The sequence below is a fragment of the Neoarius graeffei genome, chromosome 21 (assembly GCF_027579695.1).
Source record: "Neoarius graeffei isolate fNeoGra1 chromosome 21, fNeoGra1.pri, whole genome shotgun sequence".
Lineage (NCBI taxonomy): Eukaryota > Metazoa > Chordata > Actinopteri > Siluriformes > Ariidae > Neoarius > Neoarius graeffei.
In genome coordinates this window covers 26,608,503-26,626,959 of record NC_083589.1, presented here as the reverse complement: position 1 = coordinate 26,626,959, position 18,457 = coordinate 26,608,503, and the positions used below count along the sequence as shown (strand labels likewise).

Sequence of the window (18,457 nt, the reverse complement as noted above, 5' to 3'; positions counted from 1 at the left end):
GAACCTCATTGGAATTGGTCTTGACTTGGACTCGGTCTTGACTTGGACTCAGAACTCTTTGGACTAGGTCCTGATTTGGACTTGGTCTTGACTTGGACTCAAACCTCTTTGAAATCGAACCTCATTGGACTCAGTCTTGACTTGGACTTGATTCTCTTTAGACTCTGTCTTGACTTGGACTCAAACTTCTTTGGACTCAGTCTTGACTTGGACTCTGTCTTGACTTGGATTCAAACCTCATTGGACTTGGTCTTGACTTGGACTCAGTCTTGACTTGGACTCAGAACTCTTTGGACTTGGTCCTGACTTGGTCTCAAACCTCTTTGGACTTGGTTTTGACTTGGACTTGATTCTTTTTATACTCTGTCTTGACTTGGATTCAAACCTCTTTGGACTCAGTCTTGACTTGGACTCAGTCTTGACTTGGACTCAAACCTCTTTGGACTAGGTCCTGACTTGGATTCGAATCTCTTTGGACTCAGTCTTGACTTGGACATGATTCTCTTTAGACTCTGTCTTGACTTGGACTCAAACCTCTTTGGACTCAGTCTTGACTTGGACTCAAACCTCCTTGGACTGGGTTCTGACTTGAACTCAAACTTCTTTGGACTCGGTCTTGACTTGGACTCAAACCTCTTTGGACTCCGTCTTGACTTGTACTCGATTCTCTTTAGACTCAGTCTTGACTTGGACTCAAACCTCTTTGGACTCTGCCTTTACTTGGACTCAGTCCTGACTTGAACTCAAATCTCTTTTGAACTCAGTCTTAACTTGGACTCAAACTTCTTTGGACTCGGTCTTGACTTGGAGTCAATCTTGCCTGGGACTTGAATCTCTTTGGGCTTGGTTTTGACTTGGACTCGAACCTCTTTGGACTTGGTCTTGACTTGGATTTGAATCTCTTTGGACTTGGTCCTGACTTGGTCTCAAACCTCTTTGGACTTGGTTTTGACTTGGACTCAATCTTGACTTGGTCTCAAACCTCTGTGGACTCGGTCCTGAATTGGACTTGGTCTTGACTTGGACTTGAATTTCTTCAGACTCGGTTTTGACTTGGACTCGAACCTCTTTGGATTTGGTCATGAATTGGACTTAGTCTTGACTTGGACTCAAATCTCTTTTTACTCGGTCTTGACTTGGACTTGAATCTCTTAAGACTCTGTCTTGACTTGGACTCAAACCTCTTTGGACTCAGTTTTGACAAGTCCTGGTGTTGGACTTGTCCTGGACTCAACAAAGGTGATCTTGACTACAGCTCTGTTATTACATTATAAAGTGGAATTTAAAATGACTATCTTTAGCACGAGTCAGAAGAATGTTGGAATTCGTTATTTTTTGTCTTCTACTTTTAGAATCAAACATACACACCATTTTCACTGATTTGCACAACAAAACTGTGGTTTAGAAGCATCTGTGAATAGCTGTATAACTAAAACAACATATAGATGAATTTCCATAGCTGAAAAAATAATAGGCTAGTGGTCAGTCCTAGCTGGTTTATTGTTTATGTTGGTTTGATGAGTTTGATTCCCAAAGTGCATTCTGGGACAAACGGGATGGTTTTTTGTGCTGTTGGTCTCTATGCATGTTTGTAAAACAATTACTCTTTAGGGGTTCTTTAAGGACAAGAAGAATTGCTAGGCCTTTGTTAAGAGCCCCTATTCAAGTGTGAGCTCTCCAGCCCTCCCTCCCCCTCACAAAAGTCAGGGGTTACGCATGGGTTTAGTATATTCAGGCTAAAATAAATGATAAATGATGTATTAACAAAGTGCCTTTCTATGATTAAAAATAAAATATACAAAATAGAATAGGTCATAAATTTAAATGAAAAAAATCACATCATATAATTTAATGTAATATCATATAATATAATATCAGACTTCCTGTAAAAGACTATAAAAGAATTTGAATAGGCTAAAAAGTTTACTTTTTAATGCAAACTGCTTTTGTTGGAATCAGATTTATACTGTTGCTGTATAGATGTGTGTGAAGTGGAGAGGATGTTGAACACCCCCTGTTTCCCTGCAGTCTGGTGCGCACTAGTAGTTGGTGTGAACCCATGAGACAGAAGGCAGACCAAAACACACGTTGACTTTCCAACATGTCACTCTGTATAAGGACTGGATTTTACCGCCAAGAGATCAACAAAACTGTTTGGGATGTACCAGAAAGATACCGAGATCTCATCCAAGTGGGCACCGGCGCGTATGGAACAGTTTGGTGAGTTCAGTCCTGTTGCGCAAAGATGCACATGCAGCCTATTGTCATTTTAACACACAGTGGCTCACTGAGCTGAGAGACAAAGCTCAGCCTAATCATAGCACTCTTAAACAGCATGTTTAGATCATGCAAAAAATAAGTTTTTACATTCTTCCAAAAAGGTGCATGAAAAAAGGCTAGCTTTTCTTGATAAAATCAGTGGAATTTAAAAAAAATTGTTGTATCCTTTAAAGTTATATAGCTCTGTGTAAAAGTCTTAGGCACATACAAAAAATTTTGTAGAGCATTTTTTAAGATATCTTCAAAAATAATGAAATGACATGAAATGTTTCCGCATTTAAAAAATACAGTACTACAAAGAGTACACAGTAAGCAGTAATAAATGGTACACTCTAAAAAATAATGGGGCCAGTACCGGTTCTTCAGGGCAATGCCACAGAAGAACCTTTTTCAGGGCTTCAAAGAACCATTCATGCAACAGTTCTTTAAAGAACCATTTAAACCATTTGTTTGAGCAGTGAAGACAGATTTGTGTAAACATAGCCTATGTGCATTGACCAGGTAAGAGAATGCCATGGCTCTGAAGAACCATTTCCAATGTGAAGAACCTTTCGCATAATGTAATGGTTCATCACAGAGGTTTGAGTCTCCATGGAACCATCCAGAGATTTGAAGAACCACTGAAGCACCTTTATTTTTTAGAGTGTAATAAATGAAAAAAGCCAATATGTGTTTTAATGACTCTTGGATTAAAAAGAAGAAGAAGAAGAAGAGAATAGTAATCTCAGGTGTAATGAGTGCAGTTTTATAAGGAAATGAGCTGTAGGTTTTACTGAGCATCTTGCAGAACCAGCCACAGTTCTTCTGGACACTTTGACTGTCTTAGTTCTGCAGTAAAATCCAGCCATCTTCATTATGTTTTTTTTTTTTTTTGTCTGAAAGGTGACCTCTTATATTTAATTTTGTCCTGAAAAACTAATATTTGGAAATCTAAAATGTAAAAGTTTTTGCCCTAACTCAATAATGTAGAAGTCATCAAATAAAAAAAACTATCACAAAGGTTGCCTAAGACTTTTGCACAGTAATAGAGGATGATCTTTGTTAGTCAGGAAACTTCAGCAGGCTATTTGTAATTCTGTTATTTTTGTTATATTGTATGCACTGCAATGATCATTTAAATAGTTTCTGGTTCAAGTTAAACCTTAGCATAGATATCTGAATACTTTCCTTATTACCATAAGAATCATTATTAAATGTTTGAAGGTTTAGTGCAGAACAGAAGATTTCCCTGTGAGACATGATCAACTCTCCAAAGAACCATTACAGAACATTAGTAATCATTGATTCGCAATGCTTCATTGTATGAACGTCAGAATTTAAAAGCAGACTTGTTAGTTTATTTAATGTGTGAAGGTTAAAAAGTGGGCTAAATACCATATTCTGTCCTTTCACAGCTCTGCTATCGACAGAAAGACAGGTATACGTGTTGCTATCAAGAAACTCCATCGTCCTTTCCAATCTCGACTCTTTGCCAAGCGAGCTTACAGAGAACTGCGACTAGTCAAACACATGAAGCATGAGAATGTAAGTTAGTAGCACTGGAGAATGGTCATTGATTATATCCACCATCACGTTTTTCTAATCTCTGATTCATTGCATTATAATTATCAAAGTCAAATTTTATTGGCTGAAACAGGTTATTGGACTGTTGGATGTCTTTACAGCTGAATTATCCCTCGACAGGTTCCATGACTTGTGAGTTTATCCTTTTTATTCAGTGTTGAGGATAGAATGCACATTTCTAGTCTTGAAACACTTGAGTATCACAAATGCTTCTGTCGTTCTCGTTCTGCTAGTTATTTAGTAATGCCGTTCATGGGCACTGACCTTGGGAAGCTTATGAAGATGGAAAGGTTGTCTGAAGACAGAGTGCAGTTTCTTGTGTATCAAATGCTCAGGGGACTGAAGGTTCGAGACACTCATGCACACTTCTAAGTTGCATGCATTTTATTCAACTTCTACAGAATTGAAGAATGTATGGCAATTTCCCTTTGGGTTTTCTCAACTGACTTGTTGCCTCTCTTTCTCCACAGTATATTCATTCTGCTGGGATCATTCACCGAGTATGTGACCTCTGACATGTTAATTATATGCCTGGGGGTTGGGTGGTAGGACGGCCACTCCATTCAACACCCACATTCATTCTCTGTCTATAGCTCTTCTGTCTTTTTCTTCCACTGAATGGATCTGGAAGTGAGATGAAACTTGATAAACGTGACTCTTGGGATAAATAATTTGAGTGTGCAGTGTAGCAAAATTATTACTCCAGTGATTTTGCTGCATTGTGTGTGAGAATAAAAGTGATAAATAGAGTATCTCAGTGGAAAATCATAGCATTAAACATGAAAACGACTTGCAAGTATCTTTTTCATAAACCATAAGAGCCAATCAGGTTCCAATATGTGAGTGCAGCTCTTCTAACCTTCTGACACCTTTTCCATCCATCCATTATCCTTAACCGCTTATCCTGTGCAGGGCCACAGGCAAGCTGGAGCCTATCCCAGCTGACTATGGGCGAGAGGTGGACAAGTCGCCAGGTCATCGCAGGGCTGACATGTAGAGACAAACAACCATTCACACTCACACCTACAGTCAATTTAGAGCCACCAGTTAACCTAACCTGCATGTCTTTGGACTGTGGGGGAAACTGGAGCACCCGGAGGAAACCCACGCAGACATGGGGACAGCATGCAAACTCCACACAGAAAGGCCCTCACCGGCCAGTGGGCTCAAAGCCAGAACCTTCTTGCTGTGAGGCAACAGTGCTAACCACGACGCCACCGTGCCGCCCTAACACCTTTTCCAATTAGCATACAGTATTTAGGGATTTTTTTGTTTATCCTGGTAAAGGAGTAGGCATTTCTGTGCCATTTGTGTTAACATTTTTTTTTTGGTGGCACTGCCATGTCAAGCAATTTATCATTCAACTGAAGGAAAAACATGGTCTTAAATCCATTTATGAGTAACATTAAAGATGCTTTTTCTGTTTCTTTAAAAAGAGTGTTGTTTTTCTGTACATAGAGTTTTAGCATTTGTGGAAATCAAATATTCCTAAGACGATCAGAAATAACTAGACAGGCTAACAATTGTGTGTATATGTGAATAACCACAAGGTTATGTGTCTTCTTTGGTTGATCATCAGGATCTAAAACCAGGGAACTTGGCTGTGAATCAGAACTGTGAGCTAAAGGTAATCATTCTTCAAAAAATGGAAACAGAGAGTACATCTCTTCAATCAAAGAGCTGTCTGACATTTATTATTATTATTATTATTATTATTAAAATGTATTGGAAATATACATCTTTAAAGGTGACATATTGTACCCCTTTTCCACAAGTTGAGACAGTTCCCTGAGGTATTAATGAAATATCTGTGACATACTTTGATCAAAATACCAAAAGGATAAAACACCACAGCTCCCTTCTCACCCTGTCTAAACAGCTCTGTTCAAAATGGATGATTTAAGTTCCTGTTCCTTTAAATGCTAATGAGCCACTGTTCATCCCACACCTCTCTTCTGCCAGCCAATCAGATAGCACTTTCTTCCTGAATATTCTTTTGCAAGGGCAGTTTTCAAGCCATGAATGGAGATACTCAGTTGAGGGGGTGGGATTATTCTAATGAGCTCTGTGACATAGAAAGTGGAGGAAAAGCTGAAAGACTTGTTGAAGCTCATGTTTTCTGAAATAGCCAGAACAAAAGAAACTGACTATGGTCTTATTTCAGAGTTTGTAATGGTGGTTGGTCGGCTCCAGATATTCAAGTGTATGAGCACAAGCACTGAAAATCTCATCTCATTATCTCTAGCCACTTTATCCTGTTCTACAGGGTCACAGGCAAGCTGGAGCCTATCCCAGCTGACTATGGGTGAAAGGCGGGGTACACCCTGGACAAGTTGCCAGGTCATCACAGGGCTGACACATAGACACAGACAACCATTCACACTCACATTCACACCTACGGTCAATTTAGAGTCACCAGTTAACCTAACCTGCATGTCTTTGGACTGTGGGGGAAACCGGAGCACCCGGAGGAAACCCACGCGGAAACAGGGAGAACATGCAAACTCCGCACAGAAAGGCCCTCGCTGGCCCCGGTTCTCGAACCCGGACCTTCTTGCTGTGAGGCGACATCGCTGACCACTGCACCACCGTGCCGCCCAGCACTGAAAATGTTTTCATAATAATATGTCCCCTTTACATCATTCTCTGCCAAAAATGGGTGTAGAAAAAGTTATGTTAAGAAAGTGTTTGATGTCACCTGTTATTCATGCATGGTGATTATTATGAGTTGAAATGTCCCTGTATTTCTTTCAGATTCTGGATTTTGGCCTGGCCAGGCAGGCAGACTCAGAGATGACGGGTTATGTGGTCACTAGGTGGTACAGAGCACCCGAAGTAATCCTGAACTGGATGCACTATTCACAAACAGGTAACACACAAACAGTTAAACTTATGGTAGCAATTACACATGCAGGGGTTCTTATCACTGACCCGTGAATGTGCAGTTTCCTAGTTTTCTTACTGCATTGAAATTTCAAAGTGACAGAGTTCAGAGGAAGTAATAAAGAAGAAACAGTAAGAAAATAACTTGCATTTTTCAATAAAATGACCCATGACCTGAAAATGTGTAAAGAATAAAAGGTTAGTCTTTACTATGGTGAAATAGTTCACTTTATGTCATGAAATCAGTTTCCTGTTGTTGCTGTTTCTTGTGTCTTGCAGTTGATATCTGGTCAGTCGGTTGTATCATGGCAGAGATGCTTCTTGGAAGGCCACTCTTCAAAGGAAATGACCGTATCCTTTCTATATCATGATACTCCAACCAGTGAAACCCAGTTTCACTTGATTTCTCATCTCATCTCATTATCTCTAGCCGCTTTATCCTGTTCTACAGGGTCACAGGCAAGCTGGAGCCTATCCCAGCTGACTATGGGTGAAAGGCGGGGTACACCCTGGACAAGTCGCCAGGTCATCACAGGGCTGACAGACACAGACAACCATTCACACTCACATTCACACCTACGGTCAATTTAGAGTCACCAGTTAACCTAACCTGCATGTCTTTGGACTGTGGGGGAAACCGGAGCACCCAGAGGAAACCCACGCGGACACGGGGAGAACATGCAAACTCCACACAGAAAGGCCCTCGCCGGCCACGGGGCTCGAACCCGGACCTTCTTGCTGTGAGGCGACAGCGCTAACCACTACACCACCGTGCCGCCCACTTGATTTCTGTTAAAAAAAAAAAAAGTATCTGCATTTGGTTGTGCAGTGTAAACATACACTCACCAGCCACTTTAATAGGAACTTGTTCTTGATTCTAAGGTTCCTGTTCTTGGCTGCAGGAGTGGAACCCAATGTGGTCTTCTGTTGTTGCATGCTGAAATGCTTTTCTGCTCACCACGGTTGTAAATTGTGATTATATGAGTTACTATATCCTTCCTAGCAGCTGGAACCAATCTGGCCATTTTCTTCTGACCTCTCTTATCAACAAGGCGTTTGTTTCCACCCACAGAACTGTCGCTCACTTGATGTTTTTGTGTTTTTCGCACCATTCTATATGAACTCTAGAGACTGTTGTGTGTGAAAACCCCAGGAGATCAGGAGTTTCTGAAATACTCAAACCAGTCCATCTGGCTCAAATCAACACCCATGCCACAGTCAAAGTCACACTTTGAGATCACAATTTTTCCCATTCTGATGCTTGACGTGAACATTAACTGAAGCTCTTGATTTGTATTGTAGTAAGCCCTGATGTAGGTGGAGTACTGAAGCACAGCAGGCAGATGATGTTCACACACACTTTATTTTCAAGATTGTCGCTTTTCAGCTTCATTCATTCACACGCTCACACACGCACACACGTGTTCTGGTCGGGAGAGCTCCTTTCTCTTTGCTCTCTCCCTCCATTTCTACCCTCCGCCATCACTGTAAAAACACACACACAGAACATTAATTGATAACACATGCATTGATTTTGCCATTCGCAAGCCTATCCTTGGCCACGTCCCCGCTGCCACAGTATCTGCATGATTTTATGCTTTGTACTGCTGTCAAGGGATTGGCTGATTACAGAACTGCATCAAATGGCAGGTGTATGGGTGTTCCTAATAAAGTGACCAATGAGTGAATGTTTGAAATGACAAATTGACTTCAGTTGGCAGCATTTAGATCCAAAATGGTCGACTTCCTAGTTTGGACCTATGAAACCTTTATTACTATGTGAATTAATCCCTGACCCTGAGCTATAGATTTGGACCAGTTGAGAGAAATTATGAAAATCACAGGGACACCAGCACAGGATTTTATCATGAAACTCCAGAGTCAGGATGTGAGTGGTGTAAAATCACACATGGCCAAATAATCATAATGCACAATGATACCATTATTGGCATTTTGTATTTATGTCCATGTGTCGCTTTTTCAGGCCAAAAACTACATCAGAAGTTTGCCTAACGTGCCAAAGAAAGACTTGAACACTATTTTCTTTAAATCCAGCTCAGATGGTAAGTAAAACAAGATATGTCCTAAATTAACACACACACACACACACACACACACACACACACACACACAGAGAGAGAGAGAGAGAGAGAGAGAGAGAGAGAGAGAGAGAGAGAGAGTCTTGCAAAAGTATTCATCCCCATTGGTGTTTGTCCTGTTTTATTGCATTACAAGGTGGAATTAAAATTGATTTACACTACATGCCTACCACTTTAAAGGTGAAAATTGTTGTTTTATTGTGTGACAAACAATAATTAAGATGAAAAAAACCCCACGTTTTTTCTGGAGTGTGCATAAGTATTCACCCCCTTTCGTATGAAACCCCTAAATAAGAGCTGGTTCAACCAATTCATGTCATAAGTGACTGTGGCAGTTCGGAATAGGTGGGTGGAGCACAGAGGACGGCAGGACAGAGATCAGGTTCCAATTTAGCATTTATTGTCACACTTTTCAGTCTAACAGTCACTCAAACACACACACACGCACACACACACACGACGGGTGTCTGTTCAGGGAAGAGCTCCTCTGCTGTCTGCTCTCCCTCCTTATATAGGGTGCGGTCACTGGGAAGACACACAAACACAGGTTAATTGCTCTCAGGTGTAGTGATTCTGCCACTCACCTTCCCTGACTCCGCCCTCCTGTCACAGACCGGCGCTTGACCACGCCCCCGCTGCCACATACCCCCACCGCCTGGCCGTCCGGCCTGCAGCCGACTCCCCCCCCCCCCCCTTGACGGGAGAGGAAGTCCGCCACGACCATCTGCGCCCCCGGCCTGTGGACCACCTTGAAATTGAAGGGTTGGAGTGCCGGATACCAAAGGGTGATCTGCGCGTTGGCATCCTTCATGCGGTGGAGCCACTGGAGGGGCGCGTGGTCCGAACAGAGGGTGAAAGGGTGCCCCAGCAGGTAGTAACGGAGGGCGAGGACCGCCCACTTGATCGCTAGACACTCTTTTTCAATTGTGCTGTAGTGCCCCTCACGCACTGACAGCTTCCTGCTAATGTACAGGAAGGGGCGGTCCTCCCCCTCCACCTCCTGGGACAAAACCGCCCCCAGCCCTCTGTCCGACGCGTTGGTCTGCAACACAAAAGGGAGAGAAAAGTCAGGGGAGTGTAATAGTGGCCCCCCACACAGTGCAGCCTTTACCTCAGAGAAAGCCCGCTGGCATTGCTCTGTCCACTGGACCGGATCTGGTGCCCCCTTTTTAGTGAGATCAGTCAGCGGGCTGGTGACGTCCGAATAATTGGGTATAAACCTACGATAATAGCCAGCCAGCCCCAGGAACTGTCTCACCCCCTTTTTGGTCTTGGGCCTCGGGCAGGACGCAATTGCTGTGGTCTTGTTAATTTGGGGACGCACCTGCCCGTTGCCCAAGTGGAAGACCAGATACCGTACTTCCACCCGCCCAATCGCACACTTCTTTGGGTTGGCTGTGAGACCCGCTCACCTCAGCGACCTAAGGACAGCCCTTAGGTGTTCAAGGTGCCTCGGCCAGTCATTACTATATATGATGATGTCATCAAGATAGGCGGTCGCATAGGTGGTGTGGGGGCGGAGGACCTGGTCCATCAGCCACTGAAACGTAGCGGGCGCCCCAAACAGCCCAAACGGAAGGGTGACGAATTGGTGTAACCCAAACGGTGTGGGGCCGTTTTTTCTTGGGATAGTGGAGTCAAGGGGATCTGCCAATATCCCTTCATCAAATCCAGTGTCGAATAAAAGCGAGCCGTGCCTAGTCGATCGAGCAACTCATCAATACGAGGCATTGGGTACGCGTCGAATTTAGATACCGCGTTGACTTTTCAATAGTCCACACAGAACCGGACCGACCCGTCGGCCTTGGGTACCAAGACCACCGGGCTGCTCCAGTCACTGTGGTACTCCTCGATGATGCCCATTTCGAGCATGGTCTGAAGTTCTTCCCGAACCACCTTTTTTGTGTGTTCAGGTAGCCTGTAAGGGCAGCTACGCACTACCACCCCTGGGGGCGTCTCTATGTGGTGCTCTATGAGGTTAGTGCGACCGGGCAGGGGCGAGAACACATCCGAAAACTTGGCCTGCAACTGGGCGACCTCCGTGAGTTGGGTCAGGGAGAAGTGGTCTCCACAGGGGACCGGAGAGGTACGTGATGCCAATGTCCCTTTTTGAACCTCTGGCCCCAGCTCCGCCTTCTCCGGAACCACCAACACCAACGCCACGGGGACCTCCTCGTTCCAGAGTTTAAGCAGATTGAGGTGGTAAATCTGTAGCGCCCCACTCCTGTCCGTTCGCCTCACCTCATAGTCGACATCCCTGACTCGCCGTGTGACCTCAAAGGGTCCTTGCCACTTGGCGATCAATTTGGAGCTCGACATGGGCAACAGTATGAGTACCTTATCTCCCGGTGTGAACTCTCTAAGGCGTGTACCCTTGTTGTACAGGCGGGCTTGCCGTTCCTGGGCCTGCCGCAAATTCTCCTGAGTTAGGTGGGTGAGCGTGTGGAGTTTTGTGCGCAGGTCCATAACGTACTGAATATCGTTCTTGCTTTGTGAAGGTCCCTCCTCCCAATTTTCCTGCAGCACGTCCAGGATGCCGCGCGGCTTACGCCCATATAATAATTCGAACGGGGAGAACCCCGTGGAGGCTTGGGGGACCTCTCGCACTGAGAACAACAAGGGTTCGAGCCACTTATCCCAATTACGTGCGTCCTCACTTACGAATTTTTTAATAATATTTTTGAGGGTGGGCGTCACGGTGGTGTAGTGGTTAGCGCTGTCGCCTCACAGCAAGAAGGTCCTGGGTTCGAGCCCCGGGGCCGGCGAGGGCCTTTCTGTGTGGAGTTTGCATGTTCTCCCCATGTCCGCGTGGGTTTCCTCCGGGTGCTCCGGTTTCCCCCACAGTCCAAAGACATGCAGGTCAGGTTAGGTTGACTGGTGACTCTAAATTGACCGTAGGTGTGAATGTGAGTGTGAATGGTTGTCTGTGTCTATGTGTCAGCCCTGTGATGACCTGGCGACTTGTCCATGGTGTACCCCGCCTTTCGCCCGTAGTCAGCTGGGATAGGCTCTAGCTTGCCTGCAACCCTGTAGAAGGATAAAGCGGCTAGAGATAATGAGATGAGATGAGATTTTTGAGGGTGCGGTTGAACCGTTCCATTAAACCGTCCGTTTGTGGGTGATACACGCTGGTGCGGATCGGCTTAATCCCCAGTAACCCATACAGTTCACGCAGTGTTCGTGACATAAATGTAGTGCCTTGATCAGTCAGAATCTCTTTCGGGATTCCAACTCGGGAGATGACGCGGAAGAGCGCCTCTGCAATACTGCGTGCTGAGATATTGCGCAGAGGCACTGCTTCCGGGTATCGCGTTGCGTAGTCCACCAGAACTAATATAAAGCGGTACCCTCGTGCTGAGCGATCTAATGGCCTGACGAGATCCATCCCAATTCTCTCAAATGGGGTCTCGATTAATGGAAGAGGGCGCAAAGGTGCTTTTGGAATGGCCGCTGGATTTACTAACTGGCATTCGCGGCATGCCGTACACCACCTACGGACATCGCCGCGAATCCCTGGCCAATAGAATCGGGCCATTATCCGGGCTAGTGTTTTATCCTGCCCCAAGTGTCCAGCCATGGGATTAAAGTGAGCCGCCCGGAATACCAATTCCCGGTGGCTCTTTGGAATTAAAAGCTGCGTGACTCGCTCTTTAGTTTGAGTGTCCTGCATCACTCGGTATAATCTATCCTTCATAATCACGAAGTAGGGGAAGGATGGGGTGGCGTTCGGCTGGAGCGTTTGACCATCGATTACTCTCACTTGGTCAAACGCATGCTGCAGAGTCTCGTCTCGCGACTGCTCTAATGGGAAATCTGCGAGGGATTCCCCAATAGAGAGAGGAGGAGCCGGCAGCTCCTCACTCTGACGCGGAGATGACGTAGACGGCTCTGTGACAGCTGCTCTCGCCAAAGCAACACCGGGACCTCCCCCTGTCAAATGGCAGGACCCACTCTTTACTAGGCATGTCATTAAACCCCGAAATCCCGGCCAATCAGTCCCCAAAATTAAAGCGTGGGTAAGGCGAGGATTAACCGCCGCCTTCACTATAAATTTTTCCCCTCTGAAAATAATGTGGACCGACACCAAAGGGTAGCGGTGAACATCCCCGTGCGCACACAACACCTTCACCCCTTGTGCTCCCCCCAATGCCTTGTTTTGAAACAGGCTTTGGCGAATTGAGGTCTGATTACAACCAGAATCCACCAACGCCTGATATGTAGCCCCTTGGATACTCACCGGTATGCGATACGCTCCGGCCCGATCGAGGGCGGCCTCTGGCGTGTCGGGGATCTGAACCACCGCGCCCACTTCCATTGCCGTGCACTGCTGTTGAAGGTGGCCCGGCTCCCCGCAGCGCCAGCAAACCGGCCCGGGCTTTCCCTCTGCACCGGTGATCTGGGGCTCACTCACCTGAGGTGGGGGAGAGACAGACACAGAAGGGAGAAACAGGAGGGCACCGCAGGTGCGGCGGGCCGGCTGGGGTGGTGCCGGCCCCCGCCTCCGCGGTGGGGGAATGGGGCGAGGACGGGACACAGGAGGAGGGGGAGAGAGAAAGAGAGAAGAGGAGAGAAGAGAAGAGGCTGTCTGCTGTCCTGACGCCGGGACAGCCGCCAAATGGTCCTCCGCCAGCTCGACTGCCTGATCCAGCGACGCCGGGCGGTGGCACCGGACCCACTCCGCAGTTCCTGCTGGCAAGCGAGTGACGAACTGTTCCAGCACCACCTGGTCGATGATTCCTTCGGCGTCACGGTTGTTGGCCCTCAGCCACCGCCAGCAGGCGTCCCGGAGCTGCTGGCCAAATGCGAACGACCGGCCGACTTCCTCCAAGCGCAGGACGGCCCGGCGGAGGTCCGCGTAGGCCAGCCGGCGGTTGGCGGGGAGCTGTAGCACGGCCAGCTGTGCTTCTCCCGTGAGCAGGGGGAGGAGGTGCGCCGCGCGCTGCTCCATCGGCCACCCCGAGGCTTCGGCGACTTGCTCAAAGAGCGTGATGAACGCCTCGGGGTCGTCCTGCGGGCCCATCTTGGTTACGGTGAGGGGAGACGGGCCCGCGGTAGGAGCGCTGGTGGACCCCGCCGATGCGAGGAGGTGCCGGAATGCCTGTCGATCTTCTTGCTGGGCCAACACCAGGGCCTCGAACCGCTGTTCCTGCTCCTTTCGGAGGGTGAGTAGCGCCTGGTGCTGGCTTTGCTGGGCCGTGGCGAGGGCGTGGACCAGTTCAGCGAATGGGGAGGACTCCATGGGGCTGTGAGGCTGCTGTGCTCCAGATCCCAGGTTTCAGCACCACTGTGGCAGTTCGGAGTAGGTGGGTGGAGCACAGAGGACGGCAGGACAGAGATCAGGTTCCAATTTAGCATTTATTGTCACACTTTTCAGTCTAACAGTCACTCAAACACACACACACGACAGGTGTCTGTTCAGGGAAGAGCTCCTCTGCTGTCTGCTCTCCCTCCTTATATAGGGCGCGGTCACTGGGAAGACACACAAACACAGGTTAATTGCTCTCAGGTGTAGTGATTCTGCCACTCACCTTCCCTGACTCCGCCCTCCTGTCACAGACCGGCGCTTGACCACGCCCCCACTGCCACAGTCACATAATTAGTTGATTAAGATCCACCTGTGTATAATCAAAGTGTCACATGATGTCTGTATAAATCAACCTGTTCTGGAAGGACCCTGACTCTGCAACACTACTAAGCAAGCAGCATGAAAACCAAGGAGCCTCCAAACAGGTCAGAGACAAAGTTGTGGAGAAGTATAAATCAGGGTTGGGTTGCAGTGGTGCTTGAAAGTTTGTGAACCCTTTAGAACTTTCTATATTTCTGCATAAATATGATGTAAAACATCAGATTTTCACACAAGTCCTAAAAGTAGATAAAGAGAACCCAGTTAAACAAATGAGAGAAAAATATTATACTTGGTAATTTATTTATTGAGGAAAATGATCCAATATTACATATCTGAGTGGCAAAAGTATGTGAACCTTTGCTTTCAGTATCTGGTGTGACCCCCTTGTGCAGCAATAACTGCAACTAAACATTTCCAGTAACTGTTGGTCAGTCCTGCACACCGGCTTGGAGTTTTAGCCCATTCCTCCGTACAGAACAGCTTCAACTCTGGGATGTTGGTGGGTTTCCTCACATGAACTGCTCGCTTCAGGTCCATCCACAACATTTCGATTGGATTAAGGTCAGGACTTTGACTTGGCCATTCCAAAACATTAACTTTATTCTTCTTTAATCATTTTTTGGTAGAATGACTTGTGTGCTTAGGGTCGTTGTCTTGTTACATGACCCACTTTTTCCTGAGAATCAGTTCATGGACAGATGTCCTGACATTTTCCTTTAGAATTCTCTGGTATAATTCAGAATTTATTGTTCCATCAATAATGGCAAACCATCCTGGCCCAGATGCAGCAAAACAGTCCCAAACCATGATACTATCACCACCATGTTTCACAGATGGGATAAGGTTCTTATACTGGAATGCAGCATTTTCCTTTTTCCAAACATGGCACTTCTCATTTAAACCAAAAAGTTCTATTTTGGTCTCATCCATCCACAAAACATTTTTCCAATAGCCTTCTGGCTTGTCCACGTGATCTTTAGCAAACTACAGATGAGCAGCAATGTTATTTTTGGAGAGCAGTGGCTTTCTCCTTGCAACCCTGCCATGCACACCATTGTTGTTCAGTGTTCTCCTGATGGTGGATTCATGAACATTAACATTAGCCAATGTAAGAGAGGCCTTCAGTTGCTTAGAAGTTACCCTGGGGTCGTTTGTGACCTCGCCAGCTATTACACGCCTTGCTTTTGGAGTGATCTTTGTTGGTCGACCACTCCTGGGGAAGGTAACAATGGTCTTGAATTTCCTCCATTTGTACACAATCTGTCTGACTGTGGACTGGTGGAGTCCAAACTCTTTAGAGATGGTTTTGTAACCTTTTCCAGCCTGATGAGCATCAACAATGCTTTTTCTGAGGTCTTCAGAAATCTCCTTTGTTCGTGCCATGATACACTTCCACAAACATGTGTTGTGAAGATCAGACTTTGATATATCCCTGTTCTTTAAATAAAACAGGGTGCCCACTCACACCTGATTGTCATCCCATTGATCGAAAACATCCGACTCTCATTTCACCTTCAAATTAACTGCTAATCCTAGAGGTTCACATACTTTTGCCACCCACAGATGTGTAATATTAGATCATTTTCCTCAATAAATAAATGACCAAGTATAATATTTTTGTCTCATTTGTTTAACTGGGTTCTCTTTATCTGATGATGATTTAGATCATATTTATGCAGATATATATAAATAAATTTTTCAAGCTCCATTTAAAGTGCATGTATGTGATATCTCTGTTTCTCTTCAAGTGGTCAGTGCCGTGGACAAGATGCTTGTGTTGGACCCTGACAAGCGTGTGAGTGCCTCAATGGCTCTGGAGCTTCCCATGTTTGCTGACTTTCGAGAGCCTGAAGAAGAGACAGAGACTTTGCCCTATGACCACTCCATGGACAATGCTGACTTGCCTCTTGAGCAGTGGAAACGTAAGAACAGGGAGGGAGGTAGACAGAACAGAAATTTAAAAAAAATTATGGAAATACGAGAAGGAAGATGGTTGTGAAAAATGGTGACATGTCTATTTAGCATTTATGTGAGAAGAAGTGAAGCCAGAGTATTTCTCAGAATTGATCATCTTATCCCTGTCTTCTCGACAGGTCACACTTTTACAGAGATCCTGTCCTTCCAGCCACCGCTTATCGAGATCAGAGACTCCAAAGACAGTTCTCTCTGAGTGGATATACACACACACATAATAGTGTCATATACCAATGAAAAAACTTCCATTTAAACGATGTGCATGCTAGAAATCATAGAAGAATTTCTGGAAAACTATATTTTGTAGACAGATTATTTGTGTACCTCATGTAGCTTGTATATTTTTATAAAGCAATTTAGAAAGAAGTGAAACGATTTCTGAATAAAATGTACAGGATCAGTAAATCAGCTCATATTTAATGTGAACAATTTTGTTCTTGGAGTTCAGTTCCTTCATATAATTTAGTTAATAAAAGAAATGTTTTCCAGCCAACACAGGTCTGTGACAAGCAAAGTAAGTGAAAGGTAACTTAACTTCGAAAAGGGAGTGCAGCTAGCAACAATATTTCAAATTTAAGTTTTATTATTGCCAAAGGTCTCATAATAAAATAAGAAACATTAAACAAGGGAAACAGTATTACAGTTCCCATTGATTTTCTCTTGAGTATAAAACAGACATACACTGTGTGGGTGTGAAAGTCATCTGGTTGAAACTGTATTGTGGACATATCTCATCTCTAGCCGCTTTATCCTTCTACAGGGTCGCAGGCAAGCTGGAGCCTATCCCAGCTGACTACGGGCGAAAGGCGGGGTACACCCTGGACAAGTCGCCAGGTCATCACAGGGCTGACACATAGACACAGACAACCATTCACACTCACATTCACACCTACGGTCAATTTAGAGTCACCAGTTAACCTAACCTGCATGTCTTTGGACTGTGGGGGAAACTGGAGCACCCGGAGGAAACCCACGCGGACACGGGGAGAACATGCAAACTCCACACAGAAAGGCCCTCGCCGGCCCCGGGGCTCGAACCCAGGACCTTCTTGCTGTGAGGCGACAGCGCTAACCACTACACCACCGTGCCGCCCCTATTGTGGACATATTAGTTCTTTAATGACTCATGAGATAATAAATTGCTTTATCTATTAGTTTGAATGTAGTGAGTAAAGTCAACATTTGCGTAACTTACAAATGGCAAAAAGAACCGGTACCAGTGAAAAGTTTGTACACCCCTACTCATTCATATCCAGGTTTTTCTGTGTTGTGACTATTTTCTACATTGCAGAACAATACTGATGACATCAAAATTATGAAATAACCTATGGAGCATATATGGAATTATGTGGTAAATAAAAGTGTTAAAAAAAACAAAGTATGTTTCATATTTTAGATTCTTCAAAGTAGCCTTGATGATGCTTTGCACACTATTTGCATTATCTTAAAGGTGCCCTTCCACCAAAACCGTTTAATACTGGCTCTTTTTGAAATACCATAGTTCACTCCGAGTTGCATATGCATGCTGCATGCGAAAATGTAATTCTACCCCCATTCACTGTATTAGCTTATGAAAGAAAATAGTCGGGAAAATGAGTGGATCTGAAAAAGCCATACGATCTTACGTCACTTCGTAAATTAGTATTAATGGCCTCGCCCACCTTGGCTTGCGACCGCCCACGAGAAGGAAGTTCGGATTTAAGCACGAGGAGAGATAGCAGAGCCAGTGTTGCCAGATTGGGCGGTTTTAAGTGCATTTTGGTGGATTTGAACATATTTTGGGCTGGAAAACGTCAGCAGTATCTGGCAACACTCAGACCCTCCAGGATTTCGCGATGTTGCGATTTGCAACTTCAACACAAATTCAACCAATCCCTGCGAATTCAGGGCGGTGTTGCAATTATATCCAATCACCGCAACTTTCCCGCAAATTTGACCAATCGTTGGCGTCGTCTTGAGGTGATGTCAACAAACTATCTTCCGCCTTACTTCCATGTATACGTTCAAGAGAAGCAGCATGTGCGAGTCAGTG

At 45.3% G+C, this 18,457-nt stretch overlaps 1 pseudogene; it reads left to right on the top strand.

Moving 5' to 3' along the window:
- Window positions 1-1,933: 1,933 nt before the first annotated feature.
- LOC132870056 (mitogen-activated protein kinase 12-like) lies at window positions 1,934-16,621 on the top strand (annotated as a pseudogene).
- The last annotated feature ends 1,836 nt before the right edge of the window (window positions 16,622-18,457 follow it).